Source organism: Pleurodeles waltl, chromosome 7 (genome assembly GCF_031143425.1).
Source record: "Pleurodeles waltl isolate 20211129_DDA chromosome 7, aPleWal1.hap1.20221129, whole genome shotgun sequence".
Lineage (NCBI taxonomy): Eukaryota > Metazoa > Chordata > Amphibia > Caudata > Salamandridae > Pleurodeles > Pleurodeles waltl.
Genome location: NC_090446.1, coordinates 1,134,568,224 through 1,134,584,136, shown reverse-complemented (window position 1 = coordinate 1,134,584,136; position 15,913 = coordinate 1,134,568,224). Strand labels below are relative to the sequence as shown.

Here is a 15,913-nt window from a genome sequence, read left to right as displayed (position 1 = left end):
ACTCCTACTGCGCGACGAATGGGAAAGGGTGGGATCTATGCCTGTGAATGACAGATCGCTGCCCCCAGGCAAGGATGAAGACTCCAATGCCCGAAACTATGACGCTAAAAGCGTCACTGGCCTACAGTGGATATCAACATAGACCACGATGGAAACAAAGGGCTTTAGAAAGCTAAGCCCTGTGTCGTGAGTCACAGTGCAGAAAAGTTGTTTTACTGCCTGGTTTTCGTCTCCTACTTCAAAGAGAGGCAGGGCAGGCAGGCAGCCTAGGAATTACAGCCCAGAGTTAAATACATTGATTTGTTTGGAGATACGATCTTATCTCTAAACAAATCTTTTTGATGTAGATGTGCAGAAATTTCTGAGGGGTGCAGCCCCTTAGCCCTAGAGGGGAAACCAACCTAGCGAGCAGGGACTTTCAGTGGCGAAAAAGGGGGAGAACTTGTGCAGCAATACTAAGGTCTTGATTCAGACACCTTGTCGTTGTTGCGCCGCTGACGGATGAAGCACACTCGATCTGTTAATTCCTGGAGCTTTTACTGTGAGGTACTGCTGAAGTTGTGCCTGTTGTGTTGTGCCTTCTGACTCAAAGACACGTTCTGCAAGCTCCTTATGATCCTCACACAGCAGGCTGACATTGGGGCAAGAGTGTCTATTTTTGACTCAAGTGAAGTGTTAATCGTCCCAATTGCCTCTAGGATTGTGTATAGCTTATCCAACCCCTCCAGGAATGGGTCAGCTGCTGGCTGACCCCAATGCTTCACCAGTGTTAGAGCTCCCGAGTGAACTAACTTTGGTTTGCCCATGGTGTCAAAGTTTGTGGTGACCCTGGGTTGCAGGATGCCACAGGAGGTCACCAACACAGGAGAAAGACTGTTCTAATGTATTAGGGCTGCTGGAAGTTCTAAGTATTTGGATGTTGCTGCAGGTTGGGAGCAATTGCTATCAGGCCCACTTGCTGCCACCAGCTGCCCCCCAGTGTGGGGGTGGAGTGGAGCCAATGGGGGCCACCCAATGGCAATTGAGCAAGCACCGCTGCCGCCGGGTGTTTGTACATGAAACGGTAGCTGATGCGATTTGGTTCGTGGTTCTTGTCCTGACCACTCTGGGCACGGCCCATGATAACTTTATAGGTGGCTGGGGGTCCCTCCACTCACGCCTCTGCTAAGGTGCTTGTGGAGGTCTTAGGGATGCACCAACCGGCATTGCGGCTCAGTTTTCAAACCCCAAGATAGGAGAGCAATCAGGGATGGAGGAGCAGCAGTGCCAGGCTGTCCACCCTCATACAGTATTAATGGGTCCCTGATACTGAGGAAGCAGGGAGGCCCGCCAAACTGGCTGAAGCCTGCTTAGGCAGCCACAAGCCCACACATCAGCTGCCAGAGGCCCTCTGAGTCATCGGGTAGAGGCTTCCTCATGAAGTGTCTGCCAACTAAGCAGTGCAGGCCATGTCCACCAAAAATACATTATGCTGTTATTTTCCATTCTACCATAATCATGTATTAGTCTTGTATATTATGCTGCATTCACTCACTTTGTGTCATTTGCTTTGGGAAAACATGCAGCAGATGAACAAACTCAGTTCCTAACAGTGAAAAATTATAATTTTATTGTTGCATATGGGTTCCGCCCAGTTCGGCAACCTGTATTTTTTGCTTCTGATCACCTGGTTTTTAGACCTTTACCTTGGTTGAGTCTATTACCTGTGTCTCACTCACAGTAATTTTATGGTAGTTTTGGCCTGAATGTGTTTTAAGCCAGTGCCCAATCTTTTAAGATAAAGTTGCTGCAGTGTAGCTAGAGTAAGGGGCACTGGCCTGGTTACATGTGAGACTGTGTGCATAATCGCGTACACCCATGGGCAGGCTGTACGAGTGAGGCTACTGTCATTCACAGCCCAGTAACTGTGCACAGTTAGCCTGTAAGTACTGCTGATGACCTTGGGTAGGGCCTATGAGATGGCATTCATAAATAGGTCAGTAGAGTTTACTGGAAAATCTGTAGGACTTTCACTGCATTATTATACATATAGGTGAAATCTGCCCAGAGTGTCCCAAACTAAGCTAACAGTTTACGTGGTGTGGATGGGACCTCCGAAACTGGAATAAATACTTCTTTTGGACTTCACTTCGGCATTCTGTTTTCTATGATAATGTTCTTCATTACAATATCCATTTTAGTTGACGTTTTATATTCACGTTACAGCTTTCTTACGCTATTGATTTAGCCGGATACGGATACAGCCTGTTGATGTTCGAGGTATGTTGAGAATTTTGGCTCCTTGGGATTCTGGTTCATACTACTTTTTTCTAAATTCCAATATGATATAGGGCCTGGATCTACCCATTACTTCTTACGACTCACCTTTACGCCTTTATTCTACACGCCATTTGATGGTTTTGGAAGTGGTAGTTAGAACTAATCTTGGTGGGTTTCACTCTTTTCTTTTTGGTGATTTATATATGTGAGATGTTCTTTCAAGTCTACATGGTGCAACATCCCACCGCTCACATTTCTTCACCCCTGTCATGTCTGAGTGTTTTAACATTTTCTGTTGATATATTGTAAACATATATTCACATTATATTTTACAGCTTTGAAAAAGTCCCTGCGTGATGAAACACGTGTTGGCTGTTTATGAATATATTTTGATCAAAGGGTATTACTGTTTATTGCACACGAACGATCCGACTATACGGAGCCACTTTTGACAGAAATAAAAAAAACATACTAGAACACAGAGAAGATTACTACATTATTTAAAGACTGACTTTGATCTTTCTATACGTTAATGTTTTATATCAAAATATTTGCGTTATGAGTGCTGTGGTCTTAGCTGCATATTTGTACATTGTGTGTTCTCATAATACATAATTGTTTGCCTTTTGGTTAGTAGGGCATTTGACCATTGAGCACCACTTTTATTAGATTCATCCTTATTAGAGATTGGACACATCTAGGAGGTGCTGATATTTTACCATTACTACCTTTTACCAGACAGATTTGTGTATTGCTGCCTTGCAGTAAGCTGGATGTAACACAGTGGAGGAGGGTGAGCAAGGCTCTCCAGTACACTTCAAATGGTGCTCTTTGATTCAGAGAGAAGTCACAAGGAAGAGGCCTGGGCCCATCACTGGATGGCGATGGGGCTGATAAAAGAATCAAAAAGAGTAGGCCTGAGGCCCTTGGGTAAACTTTTGATATACATACCACTGTAGCTGACATCTACGGGTGAACCTCTAGTGACTCCCATGGCCTGTGTTGTGGGGCTATTGGATTTGGAATTGCCCTCGCTATGACAGACTCTTTTCTGGAGGAAGTGAGAACAAAGGAGTGGGCACTTCAAAGGGAAGTAGACCCCCTACATAAACTTCAAACATCCAGACTCTAAATTTGGTGTCTGGAAATGGACTTTAAGAAGGGGAGGTTGTGACCCCAAAAATGTGTTAACTGTCAAGCAACCAGTCAGGCTGTGTGACGAGAAGAAGCTCTAAAAGAGTTCTGCCTGTGACAAGGGCTGGTGGCCAAGGTCTGTTAGTCTCTTAGCTGGGTGAGGGGACATCACCCATGGAATCCAAGGCTACCGGGTCTAGAGCCTGGAGCACCAGCGCCTGCCTGCTTGCCTAGACTAGTGTGACCTGTGAGGAAGAGGTGAGCATTGGAGGAAGCGGAAGTCCAGAGGGAAATTCTGGTGAATGGATTCCCTTAGTGAGGTGTGAGGTGCTGGCTTCTGTACTGATTGGTTTGTTGCACATGTGCAGGGAAAGTCGACGACCCCCATATGCGAGAGAAGGGCCGCCTTCAAGTGAGCCATGATTGTTACTGCATCGAACGGGTCACTGCCTGTGTGTAGTGTTAAGTCGGCGACCACGTATGCCAGATGGGACCATCATGAAGTGTTCTGCCCTGCTGAGCAGGCTGTAGTCCATGTGAGGCGGTAAGGGATGATCACGTATGCTGGGGTGGGCGCCGTGAAGAGAGCTGTCATGCTGAGCAGGCTGGGGCCCATGTGCAGTGGAGGTACAGTGACCCTGTACCCTAGAGAGGGCAACAAGGACCAATCAAAAAGTGTGTTGGTTTGGATCTTCATTGGAGGAAAGAGGCTGCTGTGGTGACCCTGGCGGGACAGAGCCATGACAGAAGGTCAGTGTCAGGATCATCGCAGCCCCCCACCACACTTCTGGTGTGAAGAACCAAAGAGCTCACCCTACTTGGAGGAGCCAAAAGAACCCCCAGCCGCTGCAGGACAGCGTGTGGGGGAACTCTAGGACAGCTGAGCGCAGCCCGGCTGGGCTCTTTGAGAAAGCCTTACCAGATATAGCCTTTGCAACTCTAGTGCCCACAAAGGGGGCACACTTAGAAAATCCAGTTTCTTGGATCGTATTGGTGTGGGTAAGACTGATTTCAGTCATGACGGCCCGGGGGAACTTGCTTGTCAGGTAGCACCGTGGCCCTAAGAACTCTCTTGACTTTAATACGGAGTCGGAGTGGAACTCCTGAGATGGCTTGACCTGAATGTCACCTATAGTGAATGGGGAATAACCACCACTGTTAGCTTTAGAGGAATGTGACTCAGGGACCTGCCTATGAAACATTGCAGCCCTGACCTCAGGGACTATCTGTATTGTTTGTGAATGTCATATTTGACTTTGCAGTCATTATAAATACTCTTTTTTCATAAAAGGAAGTATTTGACTTTACAATCATTTATTGCAGCTGCTTCACACATTCTGAGTTAAGAGCCTGTGGTCACCTTCCTGTGTCTACCTACCCCCGAGAAGCCTTAAACTGCTCAAACCATGCTACAACTGAGTCAAGTGCTGAAGGGGTACTTGGCCCAGTTGCTTAGGACCCATAATAGGTCCTAAGCAACTTAGAATCCAAGTACCCCCCTCTGATTGGCCCAATAACCCCTGCTTGACCTGTGACTTTCTGATTGGGGTTCTGATAATGGGTCTTGTCATGGCTAAAAGCGCTGGCCGCCTTATACTCTTAAGAACCAGTTGGGGAAAGACTTGGATTCCAATGATGTCCCTCTGCCTGCCCTTTCAGACAGCCAGGAAGCTATGGGGAGTGCAGGCAGGAGGGTGCTCTGCTGACTGGTTGCGGCGGGGCTAAGCAAGATGCTCTTACCAGCAGGAGAGGAGTTCCAGGTGGAGGAAAAGATTGTTGCTGGTGCCAGAAAACCAAGCTCCCTGCAAAGTGCACCCATTTAGAGCTCAGGAGGCCTAATGAGAGCGCTCTTGGAGGCTACAGCTCACCACTAGGAGCAAAACAAGCCAAAGTTAGACAACATCGGAACAACATGTCTAAATGTATGCCTGTTTGAAGGTTTGACCTTTGACTCCTAAATGAAAAACAGAGCATTTGTGCTTTGTCACTATTTATAAAAATACTTGCTGGATGGGTCATGGTCCTGGGATCCGCACATAAGTAATGCTTATTTGCTCTCGGGGAGGTGGAATGCATGGGGCCCCTCCTCCGAATTGCCCCATGGGAGGCCCCATTGCCCGCAGGACAGTCACACTAATGAAAGGCTCCAGGACACCATCCCGGGGCCCAGAACAACACAGAATGCAAGTAGAGGCCTGTCAATGAGCGGAGTGCTGCTGCACCCAACACTGGAAACTTTTCCACCTCCCACTCCCTATGCACATGACTGGGAAGAGTGGGGGAGGCACAACATGACAACAACCTGTTTGCGAGAATGTGGGTGGGAAATGTAACATGCTAGCTCACACACCTGCAATGGATTCCACTGGCCAAGCAGGATGCTCGCTCAGCAGCACAGGTGTGAACTTGTGTGAAACAGAAAAAAAACAGAGCACTGCTGCACAAGTCTGCCCAGAAAGGAAAGCCAACTGTAAAGCTGGTAGTAAAGTATGCAGAAGCTCCAGAGGAGGGATCATTTACAAATCTAATACTTCTGTGGTGACCCTAAAAGGAAGGGGCGCCACAAACGGGCACGGAGAAGGGTTTGGGAGGCTGCAGACGGGCAGCAGCTTCCCTCATAATGTATTTAAAAACATACTAAGTCATTAAATACATTACCCCAGGATAGGTTTCCATTATTATGCAAATCACTCTAAGTTGGAGTTGTATACTCTTCAGTTGGAGTGTGGCGACCTCTTGTGATTGGTGCAATGGCTGCATCAGACAGCCTGAACGGTTTAAAAGAAAGACTACAACAAATATTTGATGTTCTTCTGAATACAAATGTTTTAGTAAAATATTTACTGACACTGAATTGTTTTTGTTCATAACAGAAGTAATTTAAACATTTATCTATGTGGTGACCTCTTGACAAGGCCAATGGCCTTAACTTATTTATTGATGTGGTCACCCCCTGGCAAAGCCAACAGCCCTGCCTTATATCTAATGACATGCCCTTATATTGTGATGTAGCATCAGTTATAGGTGGGAGTCATGGACCACTATATGTCAAATGTGATACATCAGTGTAAGCAAAGGTATTTCCATCTACCTGCTTGATAGACTTGTAATTTAACATGAGTATTTAGTTGTGTGGGTGTAATAAATGTACTGTTCTTTTTTAAAGAAAAAGCAAGGGCTGGGCAATCCTTTATTGAGTTCTGATGTTGTGTGCCAACAAATGGATTTTGTTGATAGTAGTCAACACCACCTCTTTCAGTAGGCCTTAAACTGCTTGGCTTCGCTACCCTGAGAGAGTTAAGTCCCAAAATGCGGTAGTGGTTCCCAGTAAAGAGAAAACTGTGGACCCATTACTTGTCAAGGACTCACATCCTTCTCAACTAATAACCTAATTTCTGACATTTTAAAACTAATATTACGTGACAAAATGTATGTTCTTACCAGTCTGAATTGAGTCCTTTCGGTCTTGGTAACCCCTTTCTGAATACAAACAGAAATAGGTGATTCAAAATGTATATACTGGGTTCAATAAAGCAACATCTTTGAATGACTTTAGTACCACAATGACTCGATTACACAGCGCTGCGACCCGGTTGCTGCAGCATGTAGTGTACACCCCTATACAGTGAATTCACGTGGGTTCCCAACCGGGTTCATACGTCCCTGATGAAGTGCACCTGAGGCACGAAGTGTTGAGTGTAACTGCTGTTCTGGTGGCCAAATGCATTATTCCTATTTATACAATGAAATTCTAATAAGAAAATCACTATTGCTTAAGGTATGAATACCAAGAGTGACATTAATCAACATAATTGAGTGAAAGGACTTGCTACTTACATACTCTCAAAAATTATTCAAACATTTACATGTAACAAAGCAACTGTCCAGCAGAATCTAGCTAGTTCTATTCAGATCTTTTAGTTGAGAAAACTATGTTTTCCCATGTTTACAAAACACGCTGTTTATATTGCAGGGCCTTTTTAACATGTATATTTAATTTAAAGGATAAATACTTCAGGATATTTGTGCTTGGTCCATTAGCAGTGCATGCACTGGACTTCTCACAGACCATCTGAGAGTTTCATTGTTTTATTTATATTAGACATACTCTGTCGTTCTCATACATGCGTCCATTACTTACCATTAATGGCATTACACCTAGTCCTACTCCCTTGCCTTCCTTCGTAGCAAATGAGTCTCCCTTGCCTCCAACAGAACTCTCTCCCTTACTAAATAAAAATGCCCCTCACCCCCTTCACCTCCTGTACGTAAACAAGCTAACAAGACATTCAGTTGAACCATACCAGGAGGGCGGAAGGGAACTTGACGGAAGGCGAGGGAGTAGGACTAGGAGTAATGCCATTAATTGTACGTAATGGACGCATTACCTCCTGTCCCTCATTCCCCTTCCTTCGTAACCAATGAGACATAGCAGGCAAAAAGAGAAACGGACAATTGAGTAATAAACAACCACTCCAAGAGTGCCCAGAAGAGAAAACTCCTAGGCAGCCAGAGGACAAAACATCGTGACCCAATCAAGGAACCCATGGACCAGCACAGCAAGCGAACAGCTGCAATCAAACACAAACGCAGGGGACCAGTCCACCACCCAACAAAGCACACCATGGAACGCCCCAGAAAGACAACCCGGGTGTAGCCCAACAACACGAAGACTGCTCCTGAATACTCAAGGGAGGAACTACACCAAAAAACACAAACGCCAACCAGAACCAAGAAGGCAGCAACCCACTCAAGGCAGCAGGAGAAGAACACACCCATACCATAGCAGGACCAAAAAGCCCAAAGATCGCGACCCCACAACTGAACAATGGCACCCCAATCAGGCACCACAGCAAAGAGAGCACACATACCAAACAAAGAAACATGCACACCCCACCAGAAGCCGAACTAGGAAGAGCACCCACTGACACGCAGCAGATACCAAACCAACTGAAGGCACGACAGAGGGAACCAGAACCAGAACAAACAGGTTGGAAAGACCCAACAGAAGGAAAATATACAGGACAAGCCCAAAACGGAAAAAGGTGCCAAAGCAACGCCTGCAAGGGGAACAAAGGAGGACCATTAAGAACACAGCCAGCAGCACAGGAACCCCCCAGATCAGCCATACAGGACAACTGCAAAGCAGTAAAAAACCACACCCCAACAACCCCAGAGCAGGGGGCCGGAAAGCCAAGTAGAGACGGAAATACCAGAAGCCCTCACACCAGACCGTCTCATAACCACACCAGCCCCAAGACACTGGAGGCCCTCATGGCACCACCAAAAACACAGGAGCCCACACACCCCGTACCCAAACCAGAAAAGCCGGACCAACTGAAAAGGCAGGAAGGCAAACAAAAGGCACAGAGGACAATGACAACCCGGTCACAACCCAATCTGGAGGACAGTGCCCGAACAAACCAGCTGCACCAAAGCAGCCACTGACGAAGGAAACAGGACCACCACCAGAAGACCCAACCTCAGGGCAAGGAGCGGGGACAATGGTGCACGGAGAAACCAATGGAACATGGAATGGCACAGCCACACAGAGCAGCCCAGACATACCTCATCTTCCAAAAGCACAAAGCAGGCAGAGACAGAAGAGAAGACAATGTCCCACGCAATCAAGGCCAGGGCCCCAGACCAGGAACCAATGCACCCGCTGATCACCGGACACCCCCACCCAATCCTACACCCCCCCACACTCCCAGAGACCGTCAACCAGCAGAAGAAATAGCAGAGCCGGAGGAGACCAGGGAGGCACTGGCCAGAAGTACCCGCACCAGCCACCACAACAGAACCCCATGGGCCAGCACTGCCCACGAAAAATGGACCAGAAGAACGAGAGCCCCTGAAGACCAGAGAATCCAGCCGACCAGAAAGAGCGGGGGAAATCTAGCCCAAGGGACCAGGGACACAGGGAAGTCAGGAACCAAACCAAAAAGGACAAATCCCAATAAGCCATAGGCCCCAAAGTGTGAAAGGCCAACTGACTGAACCAAGTGACCGCCCATAAAGGGACACACAAACACTCCCTCAGAAGGAAGAAAAGCCACCAGTGGTATCAGACCCAAGGCAAACACCAATGGAGAGGCCCGAGCCCAAAGGGAAAGACATGAAACCAGAAACACACGACAGCAATTGCAAACCGCAAAAACTGGAGAGAGGAAGCTTCAACTGAGACGAGCCGAGAAGCAACTAGCTGACCAAGGAGGCCAAAAAACACCCGGACCCACCAGCGAAAGAAATACCTGAACAGCAAACATCCAGAAAGAGCAGCCGAAACCAAGAATTGACCCACTGGAGAACCAGTACGGTCCAAAACAGACTTAATCCCCGTAAGAAGAGGAATGGGAACAGCACCCCTTTGAGCGCCAGACCCAGAAACAGAAGTGCAAAAGGGGGCAGGAGGGCAACACCCGAGGGACAGTCCCCACCCCCTCAGCCAGAGGGAAAAACCAGGCCACCAGCAAAGTGGACAAAGATATGTGCACAAAATATCCCAGGAAAGACAGCAAGCCACCACACATGCAGAGCCAGAACAGCTAACAGAGCCAGACACAAGATGAGACAGGTCACCCACCATGCCCCACCACAGGGACACTGCAGATGGCTGTGTACCCAGTAAGACCCGACCCCAACCAACACAGCCAAACAACACCCCACCGAAAAAGGAACAGAGGCAGCAGGACACCCGCAACCAGGGGAAGAGGCAGGAATCAAAGTGGCGGAGTCCAGGGCCATGAAGGCCATAACCCAATGGCCTGACACACCTCGGCCAATGGACAGAAAAGGGTAGGAACCTGCCCAGACCGGCAATGCCCCACAGGAACAGCTAAGGCCAGGAGCCCCACATCGAGGCCACTGACAGAACCCCTCAAATGGCAAGGCCTGGAAACACCCATGAAACGTCCGAGAAGAAGAGTACTGGGAAAATCACCACAACGAGCGCCAGACCCAGAAACAGAAGTGCAAACGGGGAGAGGAATGCAACACCCCAGGGTTCGTCCCACTGCCTCAGCCTGACGGAAAAACCAGGCCGCCAGCAAAGCGGACAAAGAGGACGTGCGCAACATATCCCAGGAAAGACAGCAAGCCACCATGTATGCAGAGCCAGAACAGCCAACAGAGCAGAGCGCCAAGTTCCCACCAGAATGGCCACCGCCAGCCCAACGAAGACCGGCAATGGGAAGACTGCATCAAAAAACGCCACAAAAGGCTAGAACCTAAAGCCCACAGCACAGTGCAAAAAAAATTGCCTGCGGAGAACAGCTCAAAACCCAGCCAAGGCAGCTGCATTGCAGAAATGAGCCAGAGGTCCTCAGAGGGGGGCACAGGCATAGATTTAGAGAAACCGGCACAGAAGGCACAGCAGCAAACACCACCTGGGAGTAGGAGGGAAGACACACACAAACCAGAAAGACGGAGGAAAAGAAAAACCGTCGCCAAGGGCGAAAGCAGACAACAGAGGAGGGAGAGCCCAGCAGCAAGCCAACAAGGCCCGAGGCGGATGCAGGACCCAAGTTCGCGGCATCGGGCAAGAGGACAGGGCAGAACACCAGCCGTGGGTGGCCGAACAGCGCTCTGTGCACTGTTACTCCAAATGCCACAAAAAAGCTCAGGGCAGCAGAGGAGGACCCTCCCCAGGGGAAAGGGTGAAAGTTAAACAGGATAGCCTGTAGGAGGAAGTACTACTCCGACCCCCCAACACACACAACATGTGGAGAAAGAGAGGAACCAGAAACAATCCACAACCCCCAAAACCCACAGCAGCAAAACCCCGAACAGGACCCTGGAAGGGCAAGGCAAACCCACAGAGTGAAAACCGAGTGAGGAAACAGAACAGGCCACAACACCACAGTCTGAAAGGACGTGCATCCCCACACAAGGGCTAGAAGAACTCACAACTCCTTGAGAAACCAACAGCTTGCCAAAGGAAGCAGAAGAAGCAGCCAACGCTGATGCCAAAGAAGCATAGACCGTCACCAAGACACACACAGTGATGGCTGGAGAGGCACTGCTGGCTGAGTCCGTAAAGCAGGAAAAACCCACAGACACATCTAGAGGGGCGCCCATACAGCAAAGGAACAAGGTCATCCATGTATATGTTGTAGAACAGTCCAGAAGGCAAGAATCCACAGGAACCTCTAGAGACCAAGAATCGAACCCCACAACCTGTACAGTGCAAATGGAGAAACGAACCACCAGGCCACAGAACACTTCAAACTACCAGGGGGAGGGTCCTAAACAGGAACCATCAGGCCAGAGGGGACTCCCCAACAGATACAAATGAGGGCAGGGAACCTGCAACCACACCACAAAGAAGCACCAAAAACTGTTTTTATTTTATTTTATTTTTTTTCCGACAGGAGAGGCGCACTCTCCCAGATCAGCAGCAGGGAAGAGGAACAACTCTGCAAGGTGCAGAAAAGCAAAGTGAACAAAAACCCACAAACTGGAAAGGAAAACAGGCACAAAACCTGTTCCTACTGCCTCAGGTATGCCATACACAGCTTCTGCATACGCACTGAGTCCGGCAGAGGCATCCCGGGAGCACAGCCCCAGTCGAAGCAGGACCGCCCAACTCCATTGCAGCGTCTGCAAGCCGCGTTCCAGAGACAGCCACACTGTCCCACGAGAATGCCACCAGGCAAGTAGACAGCCGTAGGATGCACCGCACCCCACTGAGATCTAGCACTGAAGAGCCATAGGTCCTGCTGTGGAGGAGGAACGAGGTAAGTCTACAGTTGAGACAAAAAGGAACAGGGGCGGAGGCGATGAGGGCCTTTTTTATTTAGGAATGGAGGGTTCTATTGGAGGCAAGGAAGCCTCATGTGTTACGAAGGAAGGCGAGGGAGGGACAGGAAGTAATGCCCCTTACCTTTCACGTTCTCAGTCTCTTTAAATTCTGGTGTAAAGCACTTTTAAAGGTTCAATATATAGTTATTTTGAAAGATTGCATATGAAAATAATCGCTGCTAACATTTGAAAGTAATTTGCTTTCCAATCCTAAATCAAAAATCTGTTGGGATGCCTGCCCCCAAAATGATATCAGGTGGAATGTTAAAGAGTTTAATGACAAATAAAAATCAACAGTCTGCCAATCACAGATTCAGTCACCAAGAGGGATTCCTGGCAAACTATGCTAGAACAAGCTGGACAACAAAGTCAGCACACAGGTGTCTGAAGACTGATATCACAAGAAAGGAAAAAATTACTGAGTTTGCAAAAATTGTGAAAACATTTTGGATGAGCAGGCTAATCAACACTTTCTCAACTAAGGAGCCAACATGGGAAATTGATGATTGAAATGTTAGAGACAATCACTTTCTTTATACATTTGACAGAATGATCAGAAAATCATGACTGGAGTGGGTTACATGAATGAAAATTATATTCTACAACCACTATTAAACATGTAAGCTCCACCACATTTATTTTTGCCCTACACATAAGAAACATTTTCGCCACTTGTTTCGTGAAGATTTCACATACCTACATCAGATAGGTACTGCAGCTGTGTTGCTACTCACAGACGCTTCAGGTATCCCCATGCACAGTTCACTCCTTTTAACCGAGAGCATGTTGTTTTCTTGTACTTGCACTGCAGTTCAGCTTTTTACCATTACAAGCATGGACTTCACTCCAGCACGTATTATGTTGTTTTAATGTGTGCTGTGTTAAGTTCTCGCAGCTCATCAACACGCGTGGTGAACAACCCCTTCCACGGGTAACAGTCACTCAACCACACACTGGAAGATATAGGCACTGGATGTCTGGCATGTCTCTAGCTACAGATGCCAACTCATCAGTATGTATTTCAATGAGGCAGCCATATCAATGACAACCACACCATCGAAATCATGAACACCATCGACTCTGGCTCTCCATCTGACACCTGCCCTCACCACATCCTCAACAAAGCCAGCTTTGTCATTGCACCCCAACTAAGGAAGATCATCAACAGCTCCTTCGAGTCCACCACCTTCCCGGAGAGCTGGACCATGCCGAGATCAACCCCCTCTTCAAAAAACCCAAGACAGACCCAAAGGACCTCAAGAACTTCTGGCCTATCTCCCGGCTCTCCTTCCCGGCAAAAGTAATTGAGAAGGCTGTCAACAGACAACTAAAGATGAGGGCGCTTCCTCTAGGAGAACCGCATCCGGGACCCTTCCCAATCTAGATTCCACAGCAACCACAGCACCGAAACTGCCCTCATCTCCGCCACCAACAACATCAGAACCATACTGGACGGCTGTGAAACCACAGCCCTCATCGTCCTGGACCTCTCGGCCACGTTCGACACCGTCTGCCACCACATCCTACGCTCTTGCCTCAGCAATGCTGGAATCCGCGACAGAGTCCTGGACTGGGTCACCTCTTTTCTCACTGGCAATCCCCAGAGAGTCCGCGTCCCCCCATTCCGCTCGGAGGCCACCAAAATCATCTGCGGGTACCCCAGGGTTCGTACCTCAGCTCGACCCTGCCACTCTCTGAACCACTCCGACTCCCACCGACCACGCACGCAACCTAGGATTCATCTTGGACCCCTCGCTATCCATGACCCAGCAAGTCAACACCATCTCCTAGTCCTGCTTCAACACCCACTGCATGCTCCGAAAGATCTACAAATGGATATCCACCAAAACCAGAAGAACAGTCACCCAAGCCCTCGTAAGCAGCAAGGTGGACTACGGCAATGCCCTCTACGCAGGAACCATGGCCAAACTCCAGAAGAGGCTGCAACGCATCCAGAACGCCTCCACACGCCTCATCCTGGACATCCCCCGCCACTGTAACATCACAGACCACCTGAAAAACCTGCACTGGCTCCCAGTCAACAACAGAATCACCTTCAAACTCCTCACCCACGCTCACAAAGCACTGCACAACAACGGACCAGAATACCTCAACAGACATCTCTCCTTCTACACCCTGACCCGGCATCTCCCCTCTGCCAACCTCACCCTTGAAACCATCCCACGCATCTGCAGAACTACAACCGGTGGTAGATCATTCTCGCACCTGGCCGCCAAAACATGGAACACTCTTCCCACCCACCTGCGCCAGACCGAATACCTCCTTACCTTCAGGAAACTTTTCAAGACCTGGCTGTTCAAGACTTGGGACCTCTTTTATAATATATTACATTTTGCACTGAATTCGAGATCTTGAATGATCATGAGTATGAAGCCTTTAAGAGTCATAAAGCCACTCCTTCATTTCAAACTACCCTGAATACATCTGATGAGTCCAATGCTTCTGATTTGGATGATAAGTCGACTCCTGACAAAACCCAGGGCAAACGCAAGCATAGGACTCATCACGCTGAGGACCTTTTGATTCCCTACCTAGTAAGAATTTACAATTTGATACTGATGCTATAGTACATCCCAGGTCCACAGAATGTACCCCATGTCAAGAGGTGGCAGGGTATGTTCAATCCAGACTCCAGAAAAGCTTTGAGAATGACATTCGCAACACGCTGCATTCTGAGTGCCCTCGCCCTCTTCTCTCCGGCAAAGTTGTGAGAACACGTGAACTGGATCCTCACATGGTGACCTTGCTTAAAAAATATGCTAAGGATCCGAAAAAAGCCATTGATAGAGCCTGGCGGGGATGTCAGGACAAGTTGTTAGATATTTCTGGTCCCCTCACTAAGATTATAGATTTAGCAGTTCAAGCTAAAGAGACACAAGATACAACAGATCCTGCGTCCTGTTAGAATGGGCCCAAAGGGCGATCTGTTTATTAGGAAACACCAATTGCTCAAATTCCACAGAATGCAGGAAGTCTCTTATGCTGCGCATTGATCCCAAATTGGTGGAGTTAGCGCCTTCTGATGCAGGTCCAGCGGCTAATGGGCATTTGTTTGGTGACAGATTTGTCCAAGACCTGGCCAAATATATGGCTACCTTCTCGGCTTCAATCAAGAAGGTGTTTAACAGTGGCCTTTTTTGCAGGGCCGGCGCTTCCCATCCATACTATAGAGGCAGAGGGACCTCTGGCTACCAAAACAACTCCAACTTTTACCCTTCGAAAGGCGGAGGTTACAGAGGTCACAATCCCAGAGGGCCTCACAGAGGAGGACAGTACAACCAGAGTTCCTCTCAGTCTGGTAACAATTCTTTCTCCCAGGGAGATTTTACTGGGGGGCAGAGTGAGTATGTTTGTGCACAACTGGTCTTTGATAACACATGATGTATGGGTACTAGAGACGGTAGCAGGTTATCATCTAGAATTTTATTCAACTCCCGAACAAACGTTCATTCCGCCCCCTCTCAGTTTTTCCCATCAAGAGAGTGCTTTTATAGATCAAGAAGTAGAAGCTCGTCTTCGGAAAGAGCCATTGTTCCTTCTCACCCTCATCCCAGAGGGTTTATTAGTACTATCTTCCTGGGCCAAAAGAAAGGAGGGGGTTCACGCTTGGTGCTCAATCTTCAACAATTCGACACGTGGATTGTGTACCGGTAGTTCAAAATGGAAGGCATTCATCTCCTCTGAGACCTATTGTTAG

At 48.1% G+C, this 15,913-nt stretch overlaps 1 long non-coding RNA gene across 1 annotated transcript in view; it reads right to left on the bottom strand.

Moving 5' to 3' along the window:
* LOC138246021 (uncharacterized) overlaps positions 1-15,913 on the bottom strand; it is a 60,950-nt gene that overhangs the window by 11,958 nt on the left and 33,079 nt on the right. The window contains exon 3 of the long non-coding RNA XR_011194209.1: positions 6,835-6,873. This is a non-coding gene — a long non-coding RNA (uncharacterized lncRNA). The remainder of the gene's footprint in view (positions 1-6,834; positions 6,874-15,913) is intronic.